General features: G+C 40.5%; 1 protein-coding gene and 1 non-coding gene across 2 annotated transcripts in view; one reads left to right on the plus strand and one right to left on the minus strand.

The window, feature by feature from the left end:
* Positions 1–24,423, minus strand: part of Cacna2d3 (calcium voltage-gated channel auxiliary subunit alpha2delta 3) — a 927,251-nt gene that overhangs the window by 866,284 nt on the left and 36,544 nt on the right. The window lies entirely within an intron of this gene.
* On the plus strand, positions 9,810–9,943 carry LOC122108273. Its single transcript, XR_006147513.1, has one exon. It is a non-coding gene; the product is annotated as a small nucleolar RNA SNORA44 (small nucleolar RNA).

Raw genomic sequence — 24,423 nt, forward strand, 5'->3', positions numbered from 1 at the left:
AAAAAAAAAAAAGGCAAGCGGGGTGCTGGTGGCTCACACCTGTAATCCTAGCTACTCAGGAGGCTGAGATCTGAGGATCACAGTTCAAAGCCAGCCTGGACAGGAAAGTCCATGAGACTCTTATCTCCAATAAACCACTAGAACACCGGAAGTGGCGCTGTGGTTCAAGCAGTAGAGCACTCACGTTGAGCTGAAGGGCACAGGGACAGCGCCCAAGCCCAGAGTTCAAGCCCCATGACCAACAAAAATAAAAAAGGCAAAAAAAAATTCAAATCACTGAATCTATGATGACTACCAAAGAAGAGTTTCTGTGTCTATGAAGTCAGAATATGGGTGTAATAACAATGAAGATGATAGTGTCTAACTCCAAAGACCAAGTTCAAGCTGGTTGTAAGTGGCTCTTATCTGTAATCCTAGCTACTCAGAAGATTAGGATCAGAGGATCTTGATTCAAAGTCAGCCCAGGAATGTCAGTGATACTCTTTTTTATATATAATATTTTTTTGTCGGTCATGAGACACAACCCTCAAGGGCCACTTTTCAGGCATCCACAGCTTCCACTTTTCCTTTCCAACCCTATGATGCTATTGATGCCTTCTGGGCTGCCATGAAAGGTGTTCGTTTGATTTGGCAGAAAGCATGTTATTCATGTTGGACCAGTGCTTGTTTTCTGGTGAGCCTTTGCAAGCACTGGTCACTGTGCACATCACTGCCATCAGCTGCTTGGATATGACACAGTTGGGGAAGAGAGGTTCTGTATGGAACTATCAGAGCTCCCTCTCCTTCCTTTGTCAATTTAAGGAAGAGGTTTCATTTTTTGAATGGCCCATTAAATGGAGATGGGGATGATGTAAACTGAGTTGGATAAAAGTTTTGGTACCAAGTATGGGCTTAGTACCTGATGCTGCATGTGTATGTGGAGAAGGTGTTTGCATATTCTATATAATGTATTTTGCATAATGAAACATCAGTTCTAAAATTAATGCATGTGCATTAAATTGAAATCCTAAATGTTCATTATCTGGCCATTTTCAACATAGGAAGAGGGCAATTTTGATATAGTTTGGCCTGCAGTAGTGATCAGCTAGAAAGATGAGTGGGTCTTCGTGTAAAATGCCCCTCTACTCTTTTTGTATATATATGTGTATATATATATATATATATATATTTATTGTAAAAATACTGTACAGAGGGGTTACAGTTACATGAGTAGGGTAATGAGTACATTTCCTATTGAGCAGTTACCTCCTCTTTTGTTTTTCCCCTACAATCCTCTCTACTACTCTTTATCTCACTAATTTGTTTATGCAGAATATACTTGTTGAGCCTGTTTACTGTGCTCAGCATTTTGGTTGATGTTTGGGCTACAAAGAGAAAGCAAGTTTTCTTTTCTTTCTTTACTTTTCTTTTCTTCTCCCTAGCTAGAATCAACTCCAATGTGAATGTCAAATGCTCCAAGAAAGCCTCTCAGAGAGTGTTGAGGGCAGGGTCAGGTAACAACCTGGCCTAGATTGTCACCTAGGACTGTCCTACTTTTAACATGGAGAATTTTGGGGGAGGGGGGAAATAGGACCAGTTTAGCATAGGGCACAGAGGCCAGTTACTGCTCTGTGCAAAGAAAACAGCTCTGTGGCTAAAGTTCTTTAGGGCTGGCAGCCCTCCATTCTGGAGGAGGCAAGAAGCTCACTGTTAAGATAAAAGCTTTGTGAAGTCACAGTGGAGAAAGCTCTTCAATTTGTTTAACCAGAATCCCTCTTACTTATTTGACCTTGGAACTCTTTGTGCTGAACATCCTGGGAACTATTTGAGTTCCCCTCTCTTTGTCCTTTGGTGAAAAATTGCATCCTTTGCTACCCTAAAGTGCACATTATTACGTTTTATTATTAGTTTCATCCATAATTCAGGCAACAATTAGTATTGAAATAGCCCATCACAAGAAAGTTTAATAATAATGTAATTTGGGGATTAAAAGGTTTTTCAGAAGGGTTGCTAATGTGCAGCGTAGGGTCATGAGTTACTGTGAACCTTTTTTTTTTCTCTTTTTGTTCCTGGCGCGCTCTCTCTCTCTCTCTCCCCTCTCTCTCTCTCCCTCTCCCTCTCTCTCTCTCTCTCTCTTTTTCTGTCTCACACACACACACACACACACACACACACACACACACACACACCACAGAGCACAGAGCCACAGAGCTGGCTGCTCACCTCTTTTTATCAAGTGTGCTTCTTTTCTTTTCATTGAAGGCTGAACCAAGTTGTTATGGAAACAGAAATGGTCTTCCCCTTCTGAGAACAGTGTCTTGCTAATAATTAGAGAGCATGGTTGAGCAAACTTTAGCGGAAATGATTAATCTTTGCAAAGCACAGGTAAGCCTTAAAGATTGAACAGGTGTTGCTTGGCCTTTGCACTTTTCATCCCCAGAGAATTTTCATCTGAAAAAAGCCCAGGAAGCTGAGGCTTTGAGACTTTCATTATTAAAGAAAGAAAGAAAGAAAGTTGTCCTTTAATACTATGGTAATTGGCTAATTTAAAATATAAGGATATCTCTGAAGTCTATGGAGTCTCTGAGTGTGCTGTGTAAACCTATAAGAGCTGGACTCCTCTCTAATGCTACTGAGTCAAAATGTTTGCATTTTGACTCTCTTCACCTCCCTTCTCATTCCTTCCTCTCCCTTTGCTTCTTCTCCCTTTCTTTTTCATGGCTCTGGGAATCCAATTGAAAACCATGTACATACTAGGCAAACACAGTACAACCACAATCTGCTGAACTTAGATTATTTTTGCCAATCCCAGGACTTGGACTCAGGGCCTGGGCACTGTCCCTGAGCTTCTTTTGCTCAAGGCTAACTCTACCACTTGAGCCACATTGTCACTTCTGGCTTTTCTGTTTATGTGGTACTGAGGAATAGAACCTAGAGCTCCATGCATCCTATGCAAGCACTCTACCACAAAGCCACGTTCCCAGTCACTGGACTTTGATTTTTTTAACAAGCTGCCGGGATAACTTTGGTGTTAGTTACTTAAGAGATAACCCTTGCTCCAGGTTATGTGTATGCAAGTTGTTTCCATAATGGATCAGATAGTATATAGTCTGATTTTTCACAACTCTCTTTGTAGCAAGAAAAGAGCTCAAGACAGTATCTGACAGTATCTGACAGCTTCAGACAGTAACTGAAGGATGGACATGCTTATGTTCCAATACTACTTTATTCACACACACAAAAAAAATGAAAACAGAGGAATTTTATCCTAGGTTATACTTTACCTATATCTGTTTTAGGCTATACTAATGAGATTTCTGCTTTCAAAGCTGTTTGTGTTAAAAAAAAATCAATCCCCAGTCAGGTACTCCCTGAAGTCCTTCCTGAAGATAAGCACAAAGGGAAGATGCCTTCACTGGGGGAGCATGAAGTTTCCAGTGATTTGCTGGGCAGACCATTCTCCTGCCAAGCACAGCTACTGAGATGAGTTTTTAATCTGAGTTTGGTTGGTATTTCCTTGCCTGTGACAGCCCTTGGTTTGGATTATAATAACAATGAAATAATGAATTTTATTCTGGTTGGAAGAAAAATCTTCAGTTTTCTTTTGAACATAGAGATGAAGGTGATGGCAGGAGTAGGAATATTGATTTTCCAGTTAGTGTTTTTCTTCTTTTTTCTGCCCTTCATGATGCTTTGGGGTGGTTGTTGTTGTTGTTGTTGTTCCTGCCATGTATCTTGTGCTTGATCTTTTTTTAAAAAATTCATTTTTTCTTTATATTCTGGAAGTCAGTGCCTAGGTACTGTCCTTTAGCTATTCCTCTCAAGACTGGTGCTTGCTAATTGAGCTGTACCTCTGCTTCTGGCATATCTCTGGTTAATTGGAGATAAGAGTCATTGAGGGCTGGGAAGGTGGCTCAGTAGTAGAGTTCTTCCCTTGCATGCATGAGGCCCTGGGTTCGATTCCTCAGCACCACATAAGCAGAAAAAAACCGGGAGTGGCACTGTGGCTCAAGTGGTAGAATGCTAGCCGTGTCTCAAGACAGGGAAATACAGTATAGAAGGAAGGATTCCCAAAGACAGAAACGAAGATTGAGATTGGACAGACAGAAGGAAGGATGAAGGAGAGGAAGAAATAGAAAGCTAAGAACACACAAACACACACATAGGAAGAGACATGGACCAGAGATTTCAAGGTCAAGCAATTTGAAGTCAATGAGAGATACTACATACCACCAGGCTGGGGGGGAACTCTGTCCCCCAAACTCTGACTGGAAGCTCTCAAGTTTTCAACCTATGAATTGCTTGTAAATGCCACTAGACCTAGTTATCTGTGTTCCTAAATTTCAGAGATAGCCCATTTTACTTAATCTTTATTGTTCACTAACATTTGTTCAATAGCATTGAACATAAAATATTTCAGATCTGTAATGTGGAGCCTTATAAGCAACCTGCTTTGCTCTAGGACAGTGACTTGTTTTCACATCAGGATGACTTATGAACATCTCTCAATGCATTCCCAAGTAAGCCCTAGCAGGACCAGGGGTCAGCCCTGCAACCAAGAATGGCAACCACAAAGTGCATAGCCTGTGGGTATGTACCCAGAGCACTCAGAACATCCAGTATAGAAGCACCTTTTATGGTCTTCTCTCACAGTAAAGGATCAAGATCACACTGGCAATTCAAATTAATCAATGTCTAGTGACAGATATCAAAGCAAATGCTTAATAAAGTTACAATGGGCAGACATATTCTTACTAAGCTTCCATGATATGCTAACTGTTCATAAGAAAGCATTACCATCTTTAAAATGTAAACAAAAGGTTCATAAAACAGTTCCACAGGGCTGGGAAGGTGGCTCAGTGCTAGAGCGCTTGCCTTGCATGCATGAGGCCCTGGGTTCAATTCCTCAGCACCACATAAGCGGAAAAAGCCGGAAGTGGCACTGTGGCTCAAGTGGTAGAGCGCTAGTCTTGAGCTGAAGAGCTGAGGGACAGCGCCCAGGCCCACAGTTCAGGCCCCACGACTGGACCAAAAAAAAAAAAAACAGTTCCACAAAAGTGCCTACAATTGTTCCAGAATTGTAAGATCCATGACCCTGGCCCTCCTCTAGTTAGACTTCAGATCATAGGCTAGGTTTACCCCATCAAAACAGCAGGCCTCTGTTCATTCAATCTAATGTTTCTACTTTGAAAAATTACTCCATCCATATATTTTAGTTTAACCTCTAACAAAGCCTAAAATCTACTCATCTGTCCAGCTAACTTTTGAGTCTGATAAAAAAAAAATTGGTTTCTTTAAAAGAAATAGAAGCTTTAAAATACACACTTGCTGAACTTCACATAAAAAGTTTTTACTGGATGAAATTGGTTTAAAAAATACAAGACTGATCCACCCTTGGTGGATATTGTTGGACAGGGAGGGAGGGAGGGAGAAAGGAAGGGAAGAAGGAAGAAAAGGAGAGAGGGACGGTAAGAGGGAGGGAAGATTTCTTAGCTTTCTTAAGTCAAATTATCACTACAGAAGAGTACCACAGCAGCAAGCACTTACTATTCCAAATTGAGTCTGAGTGGCTCAAAATTTGTTTATTAAGACTTATCTGAATCAGGAATATTTTAATTATATACATTGCCTAATTTTCATTTGTGCTTTGAATTTCACTCATTAATCTATTTTATAGTAGGAACTGGCAAATTTCTGCTCCTATTTAGTCTTATATGAAAATATCTTACCTCAAGATAGCCTGGGACAAATGGTCCTGGTCAGCCTCTCACTGTGTAAAAACTACCCCAGTGCCTATCTGTGGACTGGCTTATTTTCAGCCACATCTCTTGCTCCTTAGAAAATTGATTCTTCTTTTCTTAATATGTCTTTTATTGTAAAAATAGTGTACAGAGGGGGTTACAGTTACATGAGTAAAGAGTACATTTCCTATCAAGCATTGTTACCTCCTTCTTTGTTTTTCCCCTACCATCCCTTCCCTCCCCACCTTCCCAACTCCTCCCTCTGCCCCACAAGTTGTAAAGTTAGTTTTCAACATAGTGTTTTGTACATCTCATTGTTTCAATGGATCAACCTGTATCCCTATTTAAGCATTTGTTTTTTCCCTTCCCCTCCGCAAATTAGAAAAGTGTAGATACAAGATGCAGGACCCTGGAATCAAATACAGTGAAAACAGGGGTTATACCATGGGGGGAGAACATGCAAAAGAAAACAAAAAAAATCACATAGTACATTATAAGTACGTTAAAAACAATAGCAAAAAAGAAAAAATCCACTTGTGTCCCTGTCCTGGGGTTCATTTCACTTAACATCATCTTATATGGTCATATGTACATAGCTTTTGACGTTTTCTGATTGTCCCAGACATATACTAGTTACTGCAAATAAGGGAAACCATGGGACCTATGTTTCTTTGGGACTGGCTTACTTCACTTATAATTTTTTCCTAGTCTTTCCATTTACTAACAAATGGGGTGATGTCATTCTTTCTGACATCTTTCTGGAGGCATAGAATTCATATATATATATGTATATGGGAAGTTTCTTATATATATATATATATATATATATATATATATATATATGGGAAGTTTCATATATATATATATATATATGAAACAGGATTTTCTGTCTTTGTGTAAGTTCTTAGGTTTTTTTCCTTTTCTTTCTTCACTACCTGTACTTTTCTGGGTGTTCACCTTTTTTCATACACACACACACACACACACACACACACACACACACACATATAGGAATTCTGTGCCAATATATATTCTATGCCTATACATAACATCTGGGTTGGTTCCATATCTTAGCTATGGTAAATAATGCTGCAATAAACATAGTTGTGTTAGTGGCTTTAGTATACCCTTGTTTGTGATCCTTTGAGTAAATGCCCAAAAGTAGGATTGCTGGGTCATAGGAGAGCTCTATGTGGAGTCTTTTGAGGAACCTCCATACTTCTTTCCAAAGTGGTTGAACAAGTTTACATTCCCACCAACAGTGCAGTAGGGTTCCATTCTGCCCACATTCCCTTAGCATCTGTTGTTATTAGATTGCCTGATTACAACCATTCTAACTGGGGTGAGGTGGAATCTCAGTGTTGTTTTGATTTTCATTTCTTTTATGGCTAGAGAAGTTGACCATTTCTTCATGTGTCTGTTGGCCATTCTTATTTCCTCTTCAGAGAAGTTTTCTTTAAGTCTTTAGCCCATTTATTTATCAGACAGTTGTTTCTTTGAGGATTTGTTGTTGGGGGAATTTAATTTTGTGTTCTAAGTATATTTTAGATATGAAACTCTTGACTGTTGTATGGCTAGTGAAGATCTTCTCCCAATCCATGGGCTTTCTATTGATCTTGCTAGCTATGTCCTTTGCCATGTAGAAGCTCTATAGCTTAATGCAATCCCATTTGTCCAACCTTTCTTTGATTTGTTGTGTTTCCGGGTCTCTATTAAGAAAATTCTGGCCTATGCCAAGGAGCCCTAGAGTTTCTCCTATTCCTTCCTGTAATGTTTTCAGGGTGTCTGCTTTGACTTTGAGGACTTTGTTCCATTTGGAGTTGATTCTGGTGCAGGGTGATATATAAGGATCTAGCTTTGGTTTTCTACAGGTGTTTAACCATTTTGCCAGCACCATTTACTTAAGAGGCTTTCTTCCATTCTATATTTTTTAGCTCCTTATCGAAGATTAGGTGGCTATAGGTATGTGTGTTCATTTCTGGGTCTTCAGTTCTATTCCATTGGTGCTCAGGTCTATTCTTGTGCCAGTACCAAGCTGTTTTGATTACTATGGCTTCGTAGTAGAGTTTGAAATTCGTTATTGATATCCCTCCAGCACTGTTCTTTCTGCTAAGGATTTTTTTTGCTATTCGGGGTCATTTTTTGTTCCATGTGAATTTTGGGGTTGCTTCTTCTATTTCCTTGAAGAATGAGGTTGTAATATTGATAGGTATTACACTAAATTAGTAGGTAGCTTTTGGAAGTATTACCATTTTCACGATGTTGATCCAGGAGCATGGGAGGTTTTTCTACTTCCTAAGTTCTGCTTTAGCCAACACCGTTTTATAATAAAACTTCTGGAAGGAATCCATGGAATATATATATATATATATATATATATATATACATATATATATATATATATGTCAATATAATAAAGGCTGTATATGACAAACCTACAGCTAGCACTGTACTTAATGGTGAAAAGTTAAAATCATTTCCCCTAAAATCAGGAACAAGACAAGGATGTCCACTCTCTACACTCCTCTTCAACTGGAAATCCTAGCCAGAGCAATAAGGCAAGAGACAAACATATAGGGGATCCAAAAAGGGAAAGAAGAAGAAAAACTCTCCCTCTTTGCAGTTGACATCACTGAACTCCTTAGACTCCACTCCCAGTTACTTAGGCTTATCCAAAACTTTGGCAAAGTAGCAAGGTATAGAATTAACCAACAAAAAATCAGTAGCTTTTCTGTATGCCAACAACAAGATGAATGAGGCCGAAATCAGAAAAGCAACTCCTTTTGTAATACCCCCCCAAAAAAACCTAGGAATTAACCAAAGAAGAGAATTACTTCTACAATGAAAACTTTAAAAACCTGAAAAAGGAAATTAAAGCAGATTTAAGGAAGTAGAATAACCTCCATGGCTCCTGGATTGGGAGGATTAACATTGTGAAAATGGAATGCTGCCAAAGGCTATCTACAAATTCAATGTGATACCCACCAGTATCCCAAAAACTTTCTTGAGTGAAATAGAAGACGTAATCTAAAAATTTATGTGGAATAATACCAAATCCAGAATAGCAAATACAATCATTAGCAGGAAAAACAGTTCTAGAAGAATATCAATACCAAACTTAAAAGTCTATTATAAAGCCGTACTTATAAAAACAGCTTCCTACTGGCACATGAACAGGCCTGAGGACCAATGGAATAGAACTGAAGAACCAGAAATGAACCCTCAGACTTATGGCTACCTAATCTTTGATAAGGGAGCCAACAACAAAAACAAACAGGATGGAAGAAAGACAGCCTCTTCAACAAATGGTGCTGGCAGAATTGGCTATACATGTGTAGAAAACTCAAGTTAGGTCCTACACCAGAATCAGCTCCACATGGATAAAAAAAAACATTGAGGTAAGAGCAGATACCCTAAAAATACTAGGTAGGGATAAGGGAAACTCTAGGGCTTCTTGGCACAGGATGAACCTTCCTACATAAAGATCCAGAAACACAAGTCAAAAAAAGGCTGAATAAATGGTATTACATTACACTGAAGAGCCTCTACATGGCAAAGACACGGTTAGCAAAATAAATGGAAAACCCACATATTGGGAGATCTTCACTAGCTATACAACAGACAAGGACCTCATATCAAAAATATACCTAGAGCTCAAAAATTAACCACCTCAATAGGAAATGTACTCATTACCTTGCTCATGTAACTGTAGCCCCTCTGTACAGCATTTTTACAAAAAAAAGTACAAAAAATAACCCGTTCAATAACAAATCCTCAAAGAAACAACCACCCCTTTAATAAGTGGGCTAAAGAATTAAAAAGAGATTTTTCTGGAGAAGAAATAAGAATAGCTAATAGACACATAAAGAAATGCTCAACATCTCTGGTCATAAAAGAAATGTGAATCAAAATTACATTGAGAATCCACCTCACCCCTAAGTTAGAATCGTCATTATCAAGAAAACAAATAATAACAGATGCTGGCAGAGAAGTGGCCCAAAGTGAATGTCACTACAATGTTGGTAGAAATGTAAGCTACTTCAACCACTCTGAAAAGTAGTATGGAGGTTCCTCAAAAGACTATATATACACCATGTTTCCAAGGGCTGTGGCTGATTGTGGCCATGAGATCTCCAACTGCATGCAAGAACAACTTGGAGAGACTTTGACAGCTCAGGTCTGCACAATACCTGTTGTTGCTGCCACTCGCCTTTCCTATAATGTTAAAAAAAAAAAAAAGACTACATATAGAGCACACCTATGATCTAGCAATCCCACTCCTGGGCATTTAACCAAATGATAACAAACAAGGCCGCACTAAAACTACCAGCACAACTATGTTTATTGCAGCATTACTTACCATAGTTAACATATGGAACTAACCCAGATGCCCCTCAGTAGATGAATGGATCAAGAAAATGTGGTCTATACACACAATGGAATTCTATACTTCCATCAGAAAGAATGACATCACCCCATTCAGAAGGAAATGGAAAGACTTGGGAAAAAAAATTCCTATTAAGTGAAGTAAATCAGACCCAAAGAAACATAGAAGCTCCATAGTTTTCCTCATTTGTAATAATTAGTATACGTCTAGGATAGTCCTAGCAGAGGATCACAATAGCTCAGTAACTATGTATATATGACCATGTAAAATGATGCTAATCAAAATGAACTCCAAGATATTGAAACAAGAGGGGTTTTTTTTTAATGTACTGGTGAAATGATTTATTTTTTCTTTCATTTCTTCCCCTTTGGTTTACTCCCTGTTGTCACTGTTTTTTATTTGGGTACCCTGTGTCTAGTATATACATTTAACTGGTTTGGGAAAGGAAAGGGGAATAACAAAATGGTGAGACAAAGGACAAAGGCTGACCAATGCAAGAGCAATACTCACAAGACATTGGAAATGATTTTACAACCTGGGGGGTTTGATTTTCTTATTTGTTTTGTCTCTTATGCTTGTTGGGGGGCTTGGGGGAGGGAAAATGGGAGAAAATGAGAGGGGGGTAACACTGTTGGACAAGAAATGTTCTCATCGCCTTACTTATGTAACTGTAACCCCTCTGCACATCACCTTCACAATAAAATTAAATTTAAAAAATTGTCCTGGCTATTATTTTCTTTACAGATTCTAGAATCTATATACACTGCATCAATTTCAGTTTTGATACTTTTGCAAAAATTTGAAGAACTGCTATTTTGTTTTTCTGCTAATTTTTTCAGTTTTATGTTTATAAGCCCAAAGGCACCAGGGGCTTCCCTTGTCACAACATACCAAAGCTCACAAGGACTCATAATAAGCAACACCCCTTGATGGGAACAAGGAAATAATCTTTGCCATTAGGCTTCACTGTCCTAGGCCCAATCAGGACTTTCTTCATCACAGGACTTCTGTCATCACAGTGTGAGCTAAGTTTCAGTTTCCTGTGACTGATGACTCCCAGAAACTAATCAGCAATAGCCCTAGCTTTCCCCAACAGCCTCATCTTTCCCCTGTGTTCATCCCCTTAAATCTACCCAAAGTCTGTGGTTCTCCCTCTCCTTCTCCCTCCCCATCTCTCTCTCCTACCGAGGCCCTCTTAAGGTTTTCTGTAATAAAGACTGACTGCTGTCAAGATCACATTCATCTCTGACTCACATTCTTTGCTCTAACCTTGAACACTTCCCTTATACCTCTTCTGATGATTTTGACAACACATTTCATGCTCCTAATCATCCTGAAACTTGTAGTTTAATCTTCCCATCCTTGACATCATACAATACATACTATAAGGAAGGATAAAACAGGACAACCTAGAGAATTTCAAGCCAGGACATAGAAGAGCTTCTGGGCAGGACAGTAGAGCTCAAAATCAAACACTTGGGATGCAGCAGCACTCATACATCATCTTTCCTGGCATTGAATATTAAGATTGGTGAAGCCCTGCAAGCCTGCTCTGCTTAGCTATGGACTTCTGATTCAGTGGAGCAAAGCTCTAGCCCAGACCACCTGAAGAGGCCTTCCAGTAATCTCTCATTTGCATCAATCTGTGAATTCATTTGCATAAACTAACTCCACAGAGTTAACAATCCTGCTCTAAAAGTATAGTCTGCCTGGCTGTGGGCTCCTGCGCCAGCCACAGTAACACACGGGCAGGCATACTGAACAGGCTGTAGACCTTGGCAAATACTCCTAGAATCTCATTTGGACGGTAAATAGAATTAAGCCAAGGTTCATAGGTAGCTCTTCAGCAGCTTGGCATCATGTGAGGTGAGGACACTTGCTCTCCAAAGCTCTCTGTTTAAAACAAAGAACAAACTAACCATCACATCACCCACTTCATTCAACATCACTGCTAGACTGGTCACTAATCTGCATAATTTAAGATATAAGCACCTCAATCTGGAAGAAAATTCAAAGGATAATTTTTCATTTACTAATAAAATATAAACTGCAATCAGCAATACATGAAATCATGTTAGCACAAGTGAATGGAAGTTATAAGTTCAGTCATTCCACAAGTAATTATAGGAAACCTAGTGTCCCAGAATCTGTTCAGGAGGCTCCCACTAACTTCATTGTCTTCTTTCCCCTTAGCAAACCCTGGTTTGTCTTTTGATCCCAAGGAATAAAATATAACATCCTATTAATTCAACAGAAGGGCTCACCAACAAGAAAAACATAGGAAAGTAGGGAAAGGGAAATAAAAATTAAAAATCAGAGCAGAAAGAAAAGTTTAGATATCATCACTTTAACCTAAAGAATTTTCTAAGGTTAAAAATTAATGTATTAAGCCTGGCACTAGTGCCTCATGCCTATAAACCTAGCTACTCAGGAGGCTGAGATGTGAGGACCACAATTTGAAGACAGCCCAGGCAGGAAAGGCTGAGACTCTTTATCTCCAATTAACCACCACAAAAGCTGGAAATGGAGCTGTGGCTCAAGTGGTAGAGAGCTTGCCTTTAGAACAAAAGCTAAGAGACAGCCTCAGGTCCTAAGTTCAAGCCTCAGGACCAGCACAAAAAGAAAACAAAAAAAGGCTTAGAGGGAAAAATGGGAAGAGACAATAAAAAGTAACTACAGCTTACAAAAGAGACAAGCAAAAGCAAACAATCTGTACACACAGTACTCATCCCTAACTAGGCAAGACTTGAGCAAGCAGATTAAAATCTAATGGGGACCTTTTAAGTTCCTTAGCACACATCCCCAGACTATCTTGATATGAAGCCTCCTACAACAGTCATAACAAATGAGCTTCACTTCCCTTCTGTCTGAGCCTCTGAGAGTAAGAAGACCTCAACTCCCATGAAATAGTTCTGTCCACCTTAACTACACTGTGTTTCCATTCCTACCCACCCCAAGGATGAAGGAAGTAAGCAAGATCTCTGGTGAACCCATGGGCCATCTAAAACTTGATTCCCCACTAAGCCAGAGAACAAAGCTGAATGAGATTCTCCTCAGCTCATCAAAGCTCCTCTAAAGCCAGCTGACTTGATAGCACTGTCTCTTCCGATCCTGAGCTTAGTCAATGCACAGCCCTATCATAACCCCTGCTAAGTATGATAATGACAAATGGCATAAGGGTATAAAGAATCCCCTAGAAGATGCTGTCTTGAAGACAGGAACAGCAAAAGGCTGGACATGGCATTAATCAGAGTTAGAGGGCATCAGGTCCAGTTAAGACTTTCCTAGGCCCAGAAAATCATGTGTTTTTCCATTTAGCACAGCTTTACCAAGAACAATCTACCATAGGTCTGTTCTGGGGACCTCAAAACATATTGGGAAAGCTTACAACCGTATGGGAAACATAGCTGCCTCAGTAGCTTGATGAAATAATTAAATAACTCAGTAAGAATACAAGGCATATAGGATTAGGTGTAAGACAGAGGAACCAGAACAAACTGCACAAGCTGAAAAATCTTACTCTATGTAGGGAGTGAGAGAAATTCACCCTAACTCCTGCAGACTGCATCATAATCTTTTTCACACAAAGTCTCACTGGACTTTTTTCTTCTTCAAGAAAACTTTAATGCAGGTAATATTATACCTCATAAAATCTTTCAATATATGAAGTTTCATCAGAATATCTTTGAGAGAAGAAATGATCTAAAATCTACCATGAGTTAAATGTAAAGATGTCATAATTTTTCAGACCATTAAGTCAGCAATCTTCATCTCTGCACTAAGGAAAATACACACAAAATTGCCATGGAAGGGCCAATAAAATTTGCTTAAAATGTTCATAAAATTACCTGATAAATGCAAGGAATTCTTTGAAATTCATCATGTATAAATTAAGCACCACAGAGGCAATGTCATCATTAACAACTTTTTAACTAAGGTGCCTGTGCTTAAAGGAACAGGGAAAGAAGTCCAAACTTCTATCAAATTGCCAAATTTAAATACTTTAATTAAATGAACATCCAGGGGTAAATTAAAAATAAAAGGGGAAATAAACTACCCCCAAGTGAATGACATTCTTCTATATTCTTCTACCACATATTCAGTTAATAAGGGGCTCTGAGCAATAGGGTAATTTTCTTGTCTATTCACAAGATTTCAAGGTGAGCAGCTAATAACTTGCAATGTGTGGCTTAAGATTAATAGCACGCAACAATCAGCATTATAAATTAAAGCTGTCGACCACAGGAGATTAAATGGGTAGAAGGATGTACCGGACTTTGTAAGGTTTACAGGACCAGAGTACCAATCTGGGGAAGGTAAGCCAATCACAGTAAAATCCCCAACCTCAGATCTCCCATCCAAAATGCTGAGACTATCAGAAAGGAAAGGCAGCCAGCTCTGAATGGATCCACAGCATACTTTTCAGGGTCTCCACAGAAGCCCCTGTCTAGCTTCTGGTTCTGAACAACAAGGAGCTCAGCTGCAGTCATTCTGGATCAGTTTTCCAGTATGCACAGTGTTTACTCTCCTCCCTACCTTTGTGACTCCTTTTTTCCATTTTCTGGGTCACATACTTCGTCACACCACTGGAGGTGCCATATATTTTTGGTAATCACACGGTCACCTTTCCACCACCCCAAGAGGGCATCATCTATCATTTGACAAGATTATGACCCAGGACAGAGGGCTTGTGGACACAAAATCACCTCTGCTTCCTCAGATGTTGGAAGCTTCTTCCTTCTTCAATCAATGCATGCTGCCAAGAAGCACCTAAGCTGAAGAATGAAGCTGTCTTCCAACCACACACACACAGAGAACTGTTTCTAAGCCTGCTGCCCTGCTGAGTCTTCTTCACCTACCCTTGTACCACACAGGAGCAGAAGTCAGGGCCAGGAGCAGTACCATCTAACTCACAAGGAAGAAAAATTGGAGAAGGGGGTTACATAATTGGTTAAATAATTGGAGTCAACATTTAGTGTGGACATTCATACACACAAAAAAAATGGATCTCCCAAACACTATTTGAAACCCCATTTAAAGATGAGCTCATTCATGAGATTCAGAGAAATTGAGCATTTGGCCCAAGTTTACCTAGCTGCTTAGGAAGCAGAGTTGAGACAAGCCCTAGATTTTGTGGCTTCCTCTCTCTGTATCACAAGGATGAAAGCAGCAATAAAAGAGATGAGCAATATAGCTTAAGCCCTTTCTGTGTTCCATCTCTGTGTAACTCTTTGCAATATTGTATCACACTAGATTCACAAAAGGACTTTGAGAGGCATTTATGTCAGAAAACTCTCTTGTTGGAAACTGCATACCCTGAAAATGGTGGGGCTTAGGCTCCACTGAGGTGTGTCCTGCTCAGAAAGGGGCAGTCCTTTGTATAGTGAGGAAGGACACACCAAACCATTCCTTTCTGCTCCTTTGTCATAAAATACTAGGCATGCTTGACAGTAAACATCTCAGTTTCAGAAACTAAAAAGGCTGAAGCAGGAAGACTGTTTGCAGCCAGAAGTTTAGGTTCAGTCTTATCATAAGAGACTCCAATCTCAAAACTACAACATCAAAGTGCCCACTTCCCAAGGTATGGGGAAACTAACATGTGTCTCACCTGAGAGCCTCGGCAAGTACAGATGCCTCTGCCAGTATTGTCTCCTCAACATCTGCTCTTAGGCTGTCTCACCCAAGGGGCCATCACCTTGCTGATATTTTTAGGCACCTTCTATGTGCTCTGCAGCCCCTGGGCTGAGCCCTAGGAACCAACCACACTAAAACCAGCTCTTCCCTAGGCAGGTCCCTAAAGAGAACTGTATGTCTGTATGGGCAGGAGTCAAGTTTATTTATAGCACCTGACACTGCATTTGATCTGCTGGAGGCAGGGTTATACTAATACCTCCTCAATGTGGAGGTCCTTGCTTATCTACCAATCAGGAAACCCCAGCAACCATGGCCATCTCCTTCCTGCTGCAGTGTTACATTTATTCCTTCAGGAGAACTTCTGTAAACACAAATTAGATCATGTCATTTTCCATTAAAATTTCTCCACTAGCTCTCAGGTTAGAGTGTATTGCTTGTTTATGACTGCTGAGGTATTATTACTCTGAGCCAACTGACATAAAGCTTAGCCAGATGACACATTTGGGCCAATAAAATGTGAGAAGTACCATGTGTACTTCTGAGCTGTAGTTTTACAAGCCATAGTGGATTTCACCATAGCTTTATGAGCTATCATGGATTGCACCATAGCTTCTTCTGCCACAAAGATGCTGACCTCTTGGGGGGGGGGGGGGAGCCTTCAGCTCAGACTCTGGTGTAGAAGGCATATGGAATAGAGAATAGGTAATTCATGAGCCTGGTGCTCCAGGTAGCTCTCCCCTGTAATTGTAGCTACTCAGGAGGCTGAGATCTGAGGATCATGATTCAAAGCCAAAATGGGCAACAATGTCTGTGAGACTCTGCTTTCCAATTAACCACCAGAAAACCAAAAGTGGTACTGTGGCTCAAAGTGATAGAGTACTAGCCTTGAGCTAATGAGCTCAGGGACAGCACCCAGGCCCTGAGTTCAAGCCTCACAACCAAATAAATAAAAAAGTCACGAAAGGCACAACTACATAAGTTCAGACTCAGATGTTTGAACTGGAGCCATTCCATGAGATTTTCCTTCACACTACTTGTCACAATTAGTTATTGTATAGCTCAGATTTGATCATTACTACAGAATAACCAAGCAAAAGCTGACTATTACATGCATTCCATATCAAATACAAAGTCATCACTACAAGACGTTGTGTGGCCCTATATCATCTGACTCCCTGCTGTTCCTTGAACCTCATTTTCAACTGCTTTTAATTCTGTTCCAGTTGCACTGTCCTTCTGATCACTTCTTAAACATGGCATGACTATTTCTCACTCTCCTACAATGTCTCCAGTGAGTGAGGTTTTCAACAGCTCTATCTCAAATAATAGCACTGTCTACCATTTTCTATCCCTTCATTCCATTTATTTTCCTTTATATAACTTGTTACCTAACATTATACTATATATTACATACTTGTTTATTGTCTGTTTCTGCCACCAACAGGCAAGCTCCAGAGTCACGGAGTATATCTGTCTTATTTATCTCTGAATCATCAGAGCAAAACCTGGCATACTACAAATTCGATAGATGCTTATTTAATTTAAAGAATGACCATCTTCTCCACTAGGTTATAAGGTCCATGAAGGCAGAATGTGGAACCTTCTGAGACAGGCAGTAGTCTTCAAACTGGCTATGGAAATATTTCCTATTTACATGTTATTTTTTAATCTTTTCCACTCTACCATCTTGAATTGGGATAGACCTTTGCTGGCTAAATCATTGGAGAGGAAATGATACTGAGTGAAGCTAGGTCTGCAAATGCCATATATTCTTCATTGTTCTCTTAGGAGTCTTGTTCTTGAAATCCAACTGTTCCATTATAGGAAGCCAAAACTGTCCTACACAAAGAGAATATATGGTGAGGTTCCCAGTTTAGGTCCTCATATACACACATGAGTGAAGCTGTCCCTAGGTGATTCCCTACCCAATCCAAATAGTTATCTCCAGTTTCCCTCTTCCCAGGTATTCACAATCCAATCCTTTCAAATCTAAATCCCTGATCCCAGAATCCCTGAGCATGGCAAAATGTTGGGGTTTGCCAGGATGGTTTAGACTGTGTTGTTGCTAAGCAATAGTAGCTGAAACATCTGTATTCCCAGCATGTGACCCAAACCTGGCACTTACTAGAATTCAATAAATTGCCCTGAAGGAAAGACTGGCTCTGGCCCAATGTCCTTAAGGCAGAGTTTTAATTCTATTTTTATTCTTGTTTCAAGCAAGTTCTTTTAATCTATTATTTTTTTATTGAAAAGATACTATACAGAAGGATTACAGTTATATGAGCAAGGTAATGAATCCATTTTCTATTGAGCATTGTTACACCCTCCTTTATATTTCCCCTACCATGCCCTTTCTTAAGAAGTTCAAGTCCGTGGACTTTGTCTTCTATGACTACAGCATCCACCAGGCCTGACTGGCTTGTGTCAACGGCTCCTTCCCCTATCACTGGTGTGCACCAATAATGCTGCCGACTGTACCTTTTTGGAAGCCGTGTCAACATTTCTGAGGATGCCCCCAGATCCTGCCCTCCATGCAGATGTACGTGCCTGTAGGTGTGGTGAAGCCCATCACCCAGGCTGCCCAGAACCCGCGCAGCTGCAGTCAGGCCAGCGTGGCTACAAGTGCCTCTTCCCTGGCAACCCTGCCCAGGTGACCTCCCTGTGCTTCAACAGCTCCAGCCTGCAGCGCCAGAATCCCTCATACTCCTACAAAGACAAGTCAGCAACCTGCCTGCGAATCTGTCAGTGGTGTGGAATGGTTTGCACAGAGCCAGAAGAACGGTGTGAAGCCGCCCAAGGAGTCTGTGCTGTGCCTGTTCATGCTCAGAGCCATCAAGGAGAAGATCAAGGAGTGCATTCAGTCCTGCTACCTGAGGGAGGGCAAACTCTCGTTGCCCTGGCTGCTCAACAAGGAGCTAGGCTGCATCAACTCGCCCCTGCAGATCGATGACAACTTCTGTGGACCGTGCCCCTGGGGGGCACGGTCACCATCGAGGGCATGCCTCCGTGGACAAGGATGACGGCTTGACGTCTATGTCTACTGCCTATGACTACCGGGGCCACACAGTGGCATTTGCTGGCACGCGAAGCAGCAGCTCAAATAAGTTTTAAGGAAGAGCATGGCCCGTGAGCTGAGCTTCCATACATCTCCCAAATGGCCATAAATCTGAACCATATTATGAGCTGGTGAAATAACTTTACTTTCTTAAATGGGCATGTATAAAGACACTGTGGTTATTCTCATTTTCTGATGAGAAGACAACAAAACCTTAATCAGACTGGCGTATGCTCAGCTTTTGCTATGTTTCTTAAGGGAGTTTCATATCAAGTACACAATAGACACAGAATGGCAACCTCCAATTGAGATTTTCCATATCATGCTTTTGAGCAGGTTACAAGGTTGCTGCCTGAAAAAAAGCACCAATCATTTCAAATACAATGATAATGGAAGCAAAGGCACAAAAGTCAAGACTGCCAAGGTCTTTGAGCTGAAACTTTGTCATTGGTGATGCTTTCATTCCCTCTCAAGCTTTGATGTTGCCAAGACATAAATATTCAGTTAGACATTCATGTGCAAAAGCCAAAGTGGGTGTCTCACTTGTATGAGCCCCTCCCAAAGATACACAGCATGTGTTCACATGGCATGTGTTTTTGTAAGATCAAGAAAAGATGTTTTATCTTAATTGGTTAAGACTGCAATCTCACCCCAACTTGCCATCTGTCACCCGCCTCTTCTCAGCAGGTGGCACTCATGTGGCCATCGGCATTGTAGAGACCTAGTATAAGGAGAGTGGAGTTGTAGATCTATTCTCTTTGGGTATAGAGGGCCACATGAATGCACACATAATTTTAGAAATTATTTAGAAATACTTGTAGAGCTAGAATTCACAAAGCTTTTGCATGAGACTCAATACTGCATAGTGTTTTCTTCTATATGTTTGCTGATCCTTTAACTTGACAGCAGGCTATCCATCCTCTAAATGTAGCACTTTCCCACCTACACAGACCCCCCCTTTATACTGGCATATCCCCAGCAGAGCCCCCACACATACACATACTACTTTCAGTCCAAATCAGACTCACTCACTAAACTTCACCTGGGGTTTTTTTCGTGCTGTTCCTATGGCAAAGTGGCCTCACTCAATGGCATTTCTTGAGGCCACTTAATTTCTTATCCTTTTAATACAGAACACTGATCTCAATGAAAAATAACATAAATGCCTTGTAAAGAGGATACCATTACAAATTGGTTAATATTGTCGAACAAAATTAGTTACTCCACAGAAAACTTGAAGTGCCCCAAAGTCTCATAGTTCATGCATAAAAGAAATTTGTCAACAAGCCTAAAAATGTGTATAGCAATCCTAGTGGTGAAAGTGGAAGGAACTTTCTTCTCAAAGTCATCAATAATAAAAAAAAATCATCTATTTAAGAGCTATGGTTCTCACCAATGCTTCTACATAGTCCCAGCAACTCTGACTCAACTGGCCTAGGGAGCATATGAGCATGAGTATTCTCAAAGTTCCCAAATATTCCACTGGGCATGCCATGTGGAGAACCGCTGCCAGAAAGGAATGATTCATCTTTCCGTTTTCTCCATAGAAAATTACAAAATCATCATATGAACAGCAGATCAAGAAGCATTCAGCTAAAACCTGTAAGAAAGAAGCAAGATTATAAAGCATGCTAGACAGTTAAATAAACCAATTTTTAAATACTAATAATCTCATGTTTATTTTCTGGCTTATGCAATGTCTGGCATGTTTCTTATTTAAATGGCATTTTAAACCTTTTAGATTAAGTAATATGCTCTCCTCTTTTCTACTCATATTTTTGTGTTGTTTTTCAGAAGTGTATTTTCCCCAAATTGTAGAAGCTGAGCTCTCTCCAGGGAAAATAGCAATTTTTGTAGGTGTATATTGTTTTTAAAACAGGTAGATTCCATTAGACAAATAGAATTTTTTTAAATGTGGGCAATAAATCCAAACTAGTCTCAAGAGGATAGACACAGAATCAATATTTAGCAGTGTCAAGCCCACAGGAATTAGATAGTTCTATCATATTTGCTTCTAACTCCTATGGAGGCAGTGCATACCAGTTCAATGCATTTTCTTCATTTAATTTCCTCCTCTACTTCTAGAAATATTTACTCATGCAGAATATAAGCTTTAAAAGAGTAACTCTTACATTATTACTTAAATTTAAAATGATACTTAGGAAGACTGTGTAAACAACAACATGAATAATATAATGTTCATAAGACCTAAAATTATACACCCCAAGTGATGGCAACAAAACTAAAACAAAATCTCCATCAAGTAAAGAAAAAAATCCAAAAGCAAAGAATGATTTCATGTTAAAAGTAATTGTTAGCCCAATGAGCTCCCTTCCCATAGCTTTGCATGCTCCTTCCCCTTTCCACAGCTTAGCATGCTCCTTTCTCAGGCAACACTAGACCCATGTAGTAAAGGCAGTAAATAACCAGCCAGTAAATAATCAGCCTCCAAATCCCCCTCTACCTTGGGATAGCACTTCTCTGGGGCAGCTACTACCATATAAGGCAACAAGAAGCCCTTAGAGTGTCCCTTCAGGTCTGGGCAGCTGCAGGGCCCCTTATCTACTATTTGGGCAGCAGCCATAAATCCTAGTCCACCAAGATGAAGCTCCTAGCACTCAAGTCCACACCAGAGTCTCCACCTCCTAGCCCCTTCTAGCCCCTTCTAGACCTCCTAGGTTATATAGGTCACCTCAGAAAATAGCCAGCACTTCTCACTTCTCCTTTGTGAGAAGGGGTCTTGCTGGCCCCTTTCCCCACATTAAAACTTTTCTTTGTTCTTTGTACTTGGATGTCTGCATGGTTTCCTGGCAAAGTCTATTATACTCTAACAGTAATGTTTAATTATAAAACTATAGATTATTATTTTCCCTTTTTTTCTACAATTCCCTATTTTCTAAATTAGCTTAGATGATCAGATAGTTTGACAATGACAAAATCAATCAGAATCCCAACAGGAAATCAATGATACAAGCAAATAAAGATAATCTGAAGACAATCTGGTTCAAAGGGATGCTTTCAGCTGGAAGTCGGCAAGAAGCTTGAAACACCACAATTACAATGCAGCATGATCAGTGCAGGGACTTGGAGAGGCTTCTTCCCAGGAATGTCACACATTACCTCCACCATATCCCACTGGCCAGAGCAAGTCACACGGCCACCCACAACTTCAACAGGATGGCAAACATAATTTAATGTGCCTAGTGGTAGGCCCAATGGAATACTTGGGAACACTGATGTTAACCACCCCAGGACAGCCAGTTCCTAGTGCATGTCTACAAATGGGTCTGACAGGAAAGCTCCAAGCAGCTTGAGTCAAGAAGTGCTTTCTGGGTGGAACCAGTGAAAACTATATGCTTCAGAGGAAGCTTTGTCCCATACCTCAGAGAACCTGGGACAAGGTCATTTGACCTAACCAGGAAATGAACAGTGGCAACTTTCTGGAAAACCTAGGGCCTGCTTCTGGAAAGTCAGTTCTGTATCTTACTACTCTTGGTATGTAGAGATGAGAGTCTTGTATAAATAGAAAAGGTTAGTTTATTCAGGAAAAGAAGATACTGTGGTGATTCTGGCAGAGGCAGGCTGCCTGCAGAAGCCTGTCATGGATGGCTCAGAGTGGGCTCCTTTTGTCTTACCTCTTTTCAGACAAATGTTGAACTTTGGTCTATTGTTCAGAGAGAATCAGTAGTGAAAATATTTTCAAGTCAGTCTGGAATAAAATTTCCATAGAAGGGCTCTGAAATAAAATAGCCTCACAAAATAGAGCTAAATGAACAGGTATGGGGGATCCACCTGCATCCAGGGTGACCCCATAACTGCTGCTGGAAAACACATACCCCCCCCACAGAGGTCCAATAAAAGGCCACTGAAACACAGGTCAAAGGGCTCCTAATACCTCCATAAAGAATCACAAAGGTCTGAGTATCCAGACAGCAGGAATGGAGGCCAGAGATTATAGACAACACAGGAGAGGAGCAATCTTCAAAGCTTCTAGCACCAGGAAGCTGCTAGCCCTCCCATCATGAGCAGCAATTTCCTTCTGAAACAGTGCAGTGCCTTCTAAAATTATATGTTGCTTCTCTTCCCTCCCTAAGAACTTCTGAATGTAATGATTACAAGAAAACTATTCTTTGGGGGGAAAAATCACTAAGAATTTCTTTCTGTTCCCACCAAAAGCACATCTTTGTTCAGTATATCAACCCTCACTTGAAGAGAAAATAAGCTGGAGACCTCTGCTAACACACAAAATATCCAATGTTGTGGGCTGACTTCTGTCTTCCCTATTCCTTAAATTTGTGTGCTTAAGCCCTAGCCCCCAATATAATATTGGAAGTAGGGAGTTTAGGGAGGTAGTTAAGATTAGCTAAATTCCTAAGGGTAAGGCACCAATCCAATAGTATTGATATCTTAGTAAGAAGAAACAGAGAGGAAGTGGACCTGTGGCTCAAAGTGGTAGAGTGCTAGCCTTGAGCACAAAAGCTCAGGGACAGAGCCCAGGCCCTGAGTTCAAGCACCATGACTGACAAAAGGAAAAGAAGGGAAGGGAAGGGACCTCTTTTTGCAAACACAAAAGAAAAGCCTATTGAAGACACAGTAAGAAAATGGCTATCTACAAAGAAATGAGCCATCATCAGAAATGTACAATAAGGGTACCTTATTTAGGGCTGAGAAGGTGGCTCAGTGGTAGAGTGCTTGCCTTGCATGCATGAGGCCCTGGGTTCGATTCCTCAGCACCACATAAGCAGGAAAAAAAGTTGGAAGTGGCGCTGTAGCTCAAGTGGTAGAGCGCTAGCCTTGAGCTGAAGAGCTGAGGGACAGCACCCAGGCCCAGAGTTCAGGCCCACAACCAGACCCTCCCCCCCCTCCCCCCCTGCCAAAAAAAGGATACTTTATTTTAGACTTAGAGATTCAAGGACTTTAAGAAAATAAATTTCTAGTTGTTTAAGCCATCTAGTCTATGGCACTTATTGTAGGAGTTCAAACAAACTAATACAGTGAATGTATTAGTTACCCATTGCTATATACTAAGTCACCCCAAAACTTACTGGCTTAAACTAATAATGATTATTTCTTATCTTACATAGTTTGTACACTGAAGAAGGGCTCCACTGAGCAGGTCTCTGGGGGAGAGGGGGAAGGTTCTCATTTAGCTGCCATCCCCTGGGGGTGCTTTCCCCTACAGGCTAAACAAGGCTGGAGGATTCTGTTCCAAAGGGACTAGCAAGTTTGTGCTGACTGTTGTCTAGAGGCTTCCGCTTCTCTCCATATTATGGCTAGCTCACCCAGTGCAAAGGACTCAACAGACCAAAGTGAAGACAAGTCTAGATCATACCTCACCATTTCTGCCAGGAAGGGCCATTGTGATTCAAAGTGAGAGAGGCTAATATAGAATCATGAAGATCAGGAAGCATTGGGCCCATCTTGGTGTCTACTGGCCAGAAAATCAATGAGATTGCCTATCAGGCAATAATGGTATATGAGATATGATTGCTACACCCCTTTACACCTACCCAACTTTCAACTAGGTTGGGTTCTGAGGAACTTCTTCACAGGATTAACATTCAACCAATGACTAATACACATTACTATGTAACTACCCCAGCTCCCTTGCCTCCTGGGTAAGATAA

The sequence above is a fragment of the Dipodomys spectabilis genome, unplaced genomic scaffold (assembly GCF_019054845.1).
Source record: "Dipodomys spectabilis isolate Male_0828 unplaced genomic scaffold, ASM1905484v1 ptg000054l, whole genome shotgun sequence".
In the NCBI taxonomy this organism is placed as follows: Eukaryota; Metazoa; Chordata; class Mammalia; order Rodentia; family Heteromyidae; genus Dipodomys; species Dipodomys spectabilis.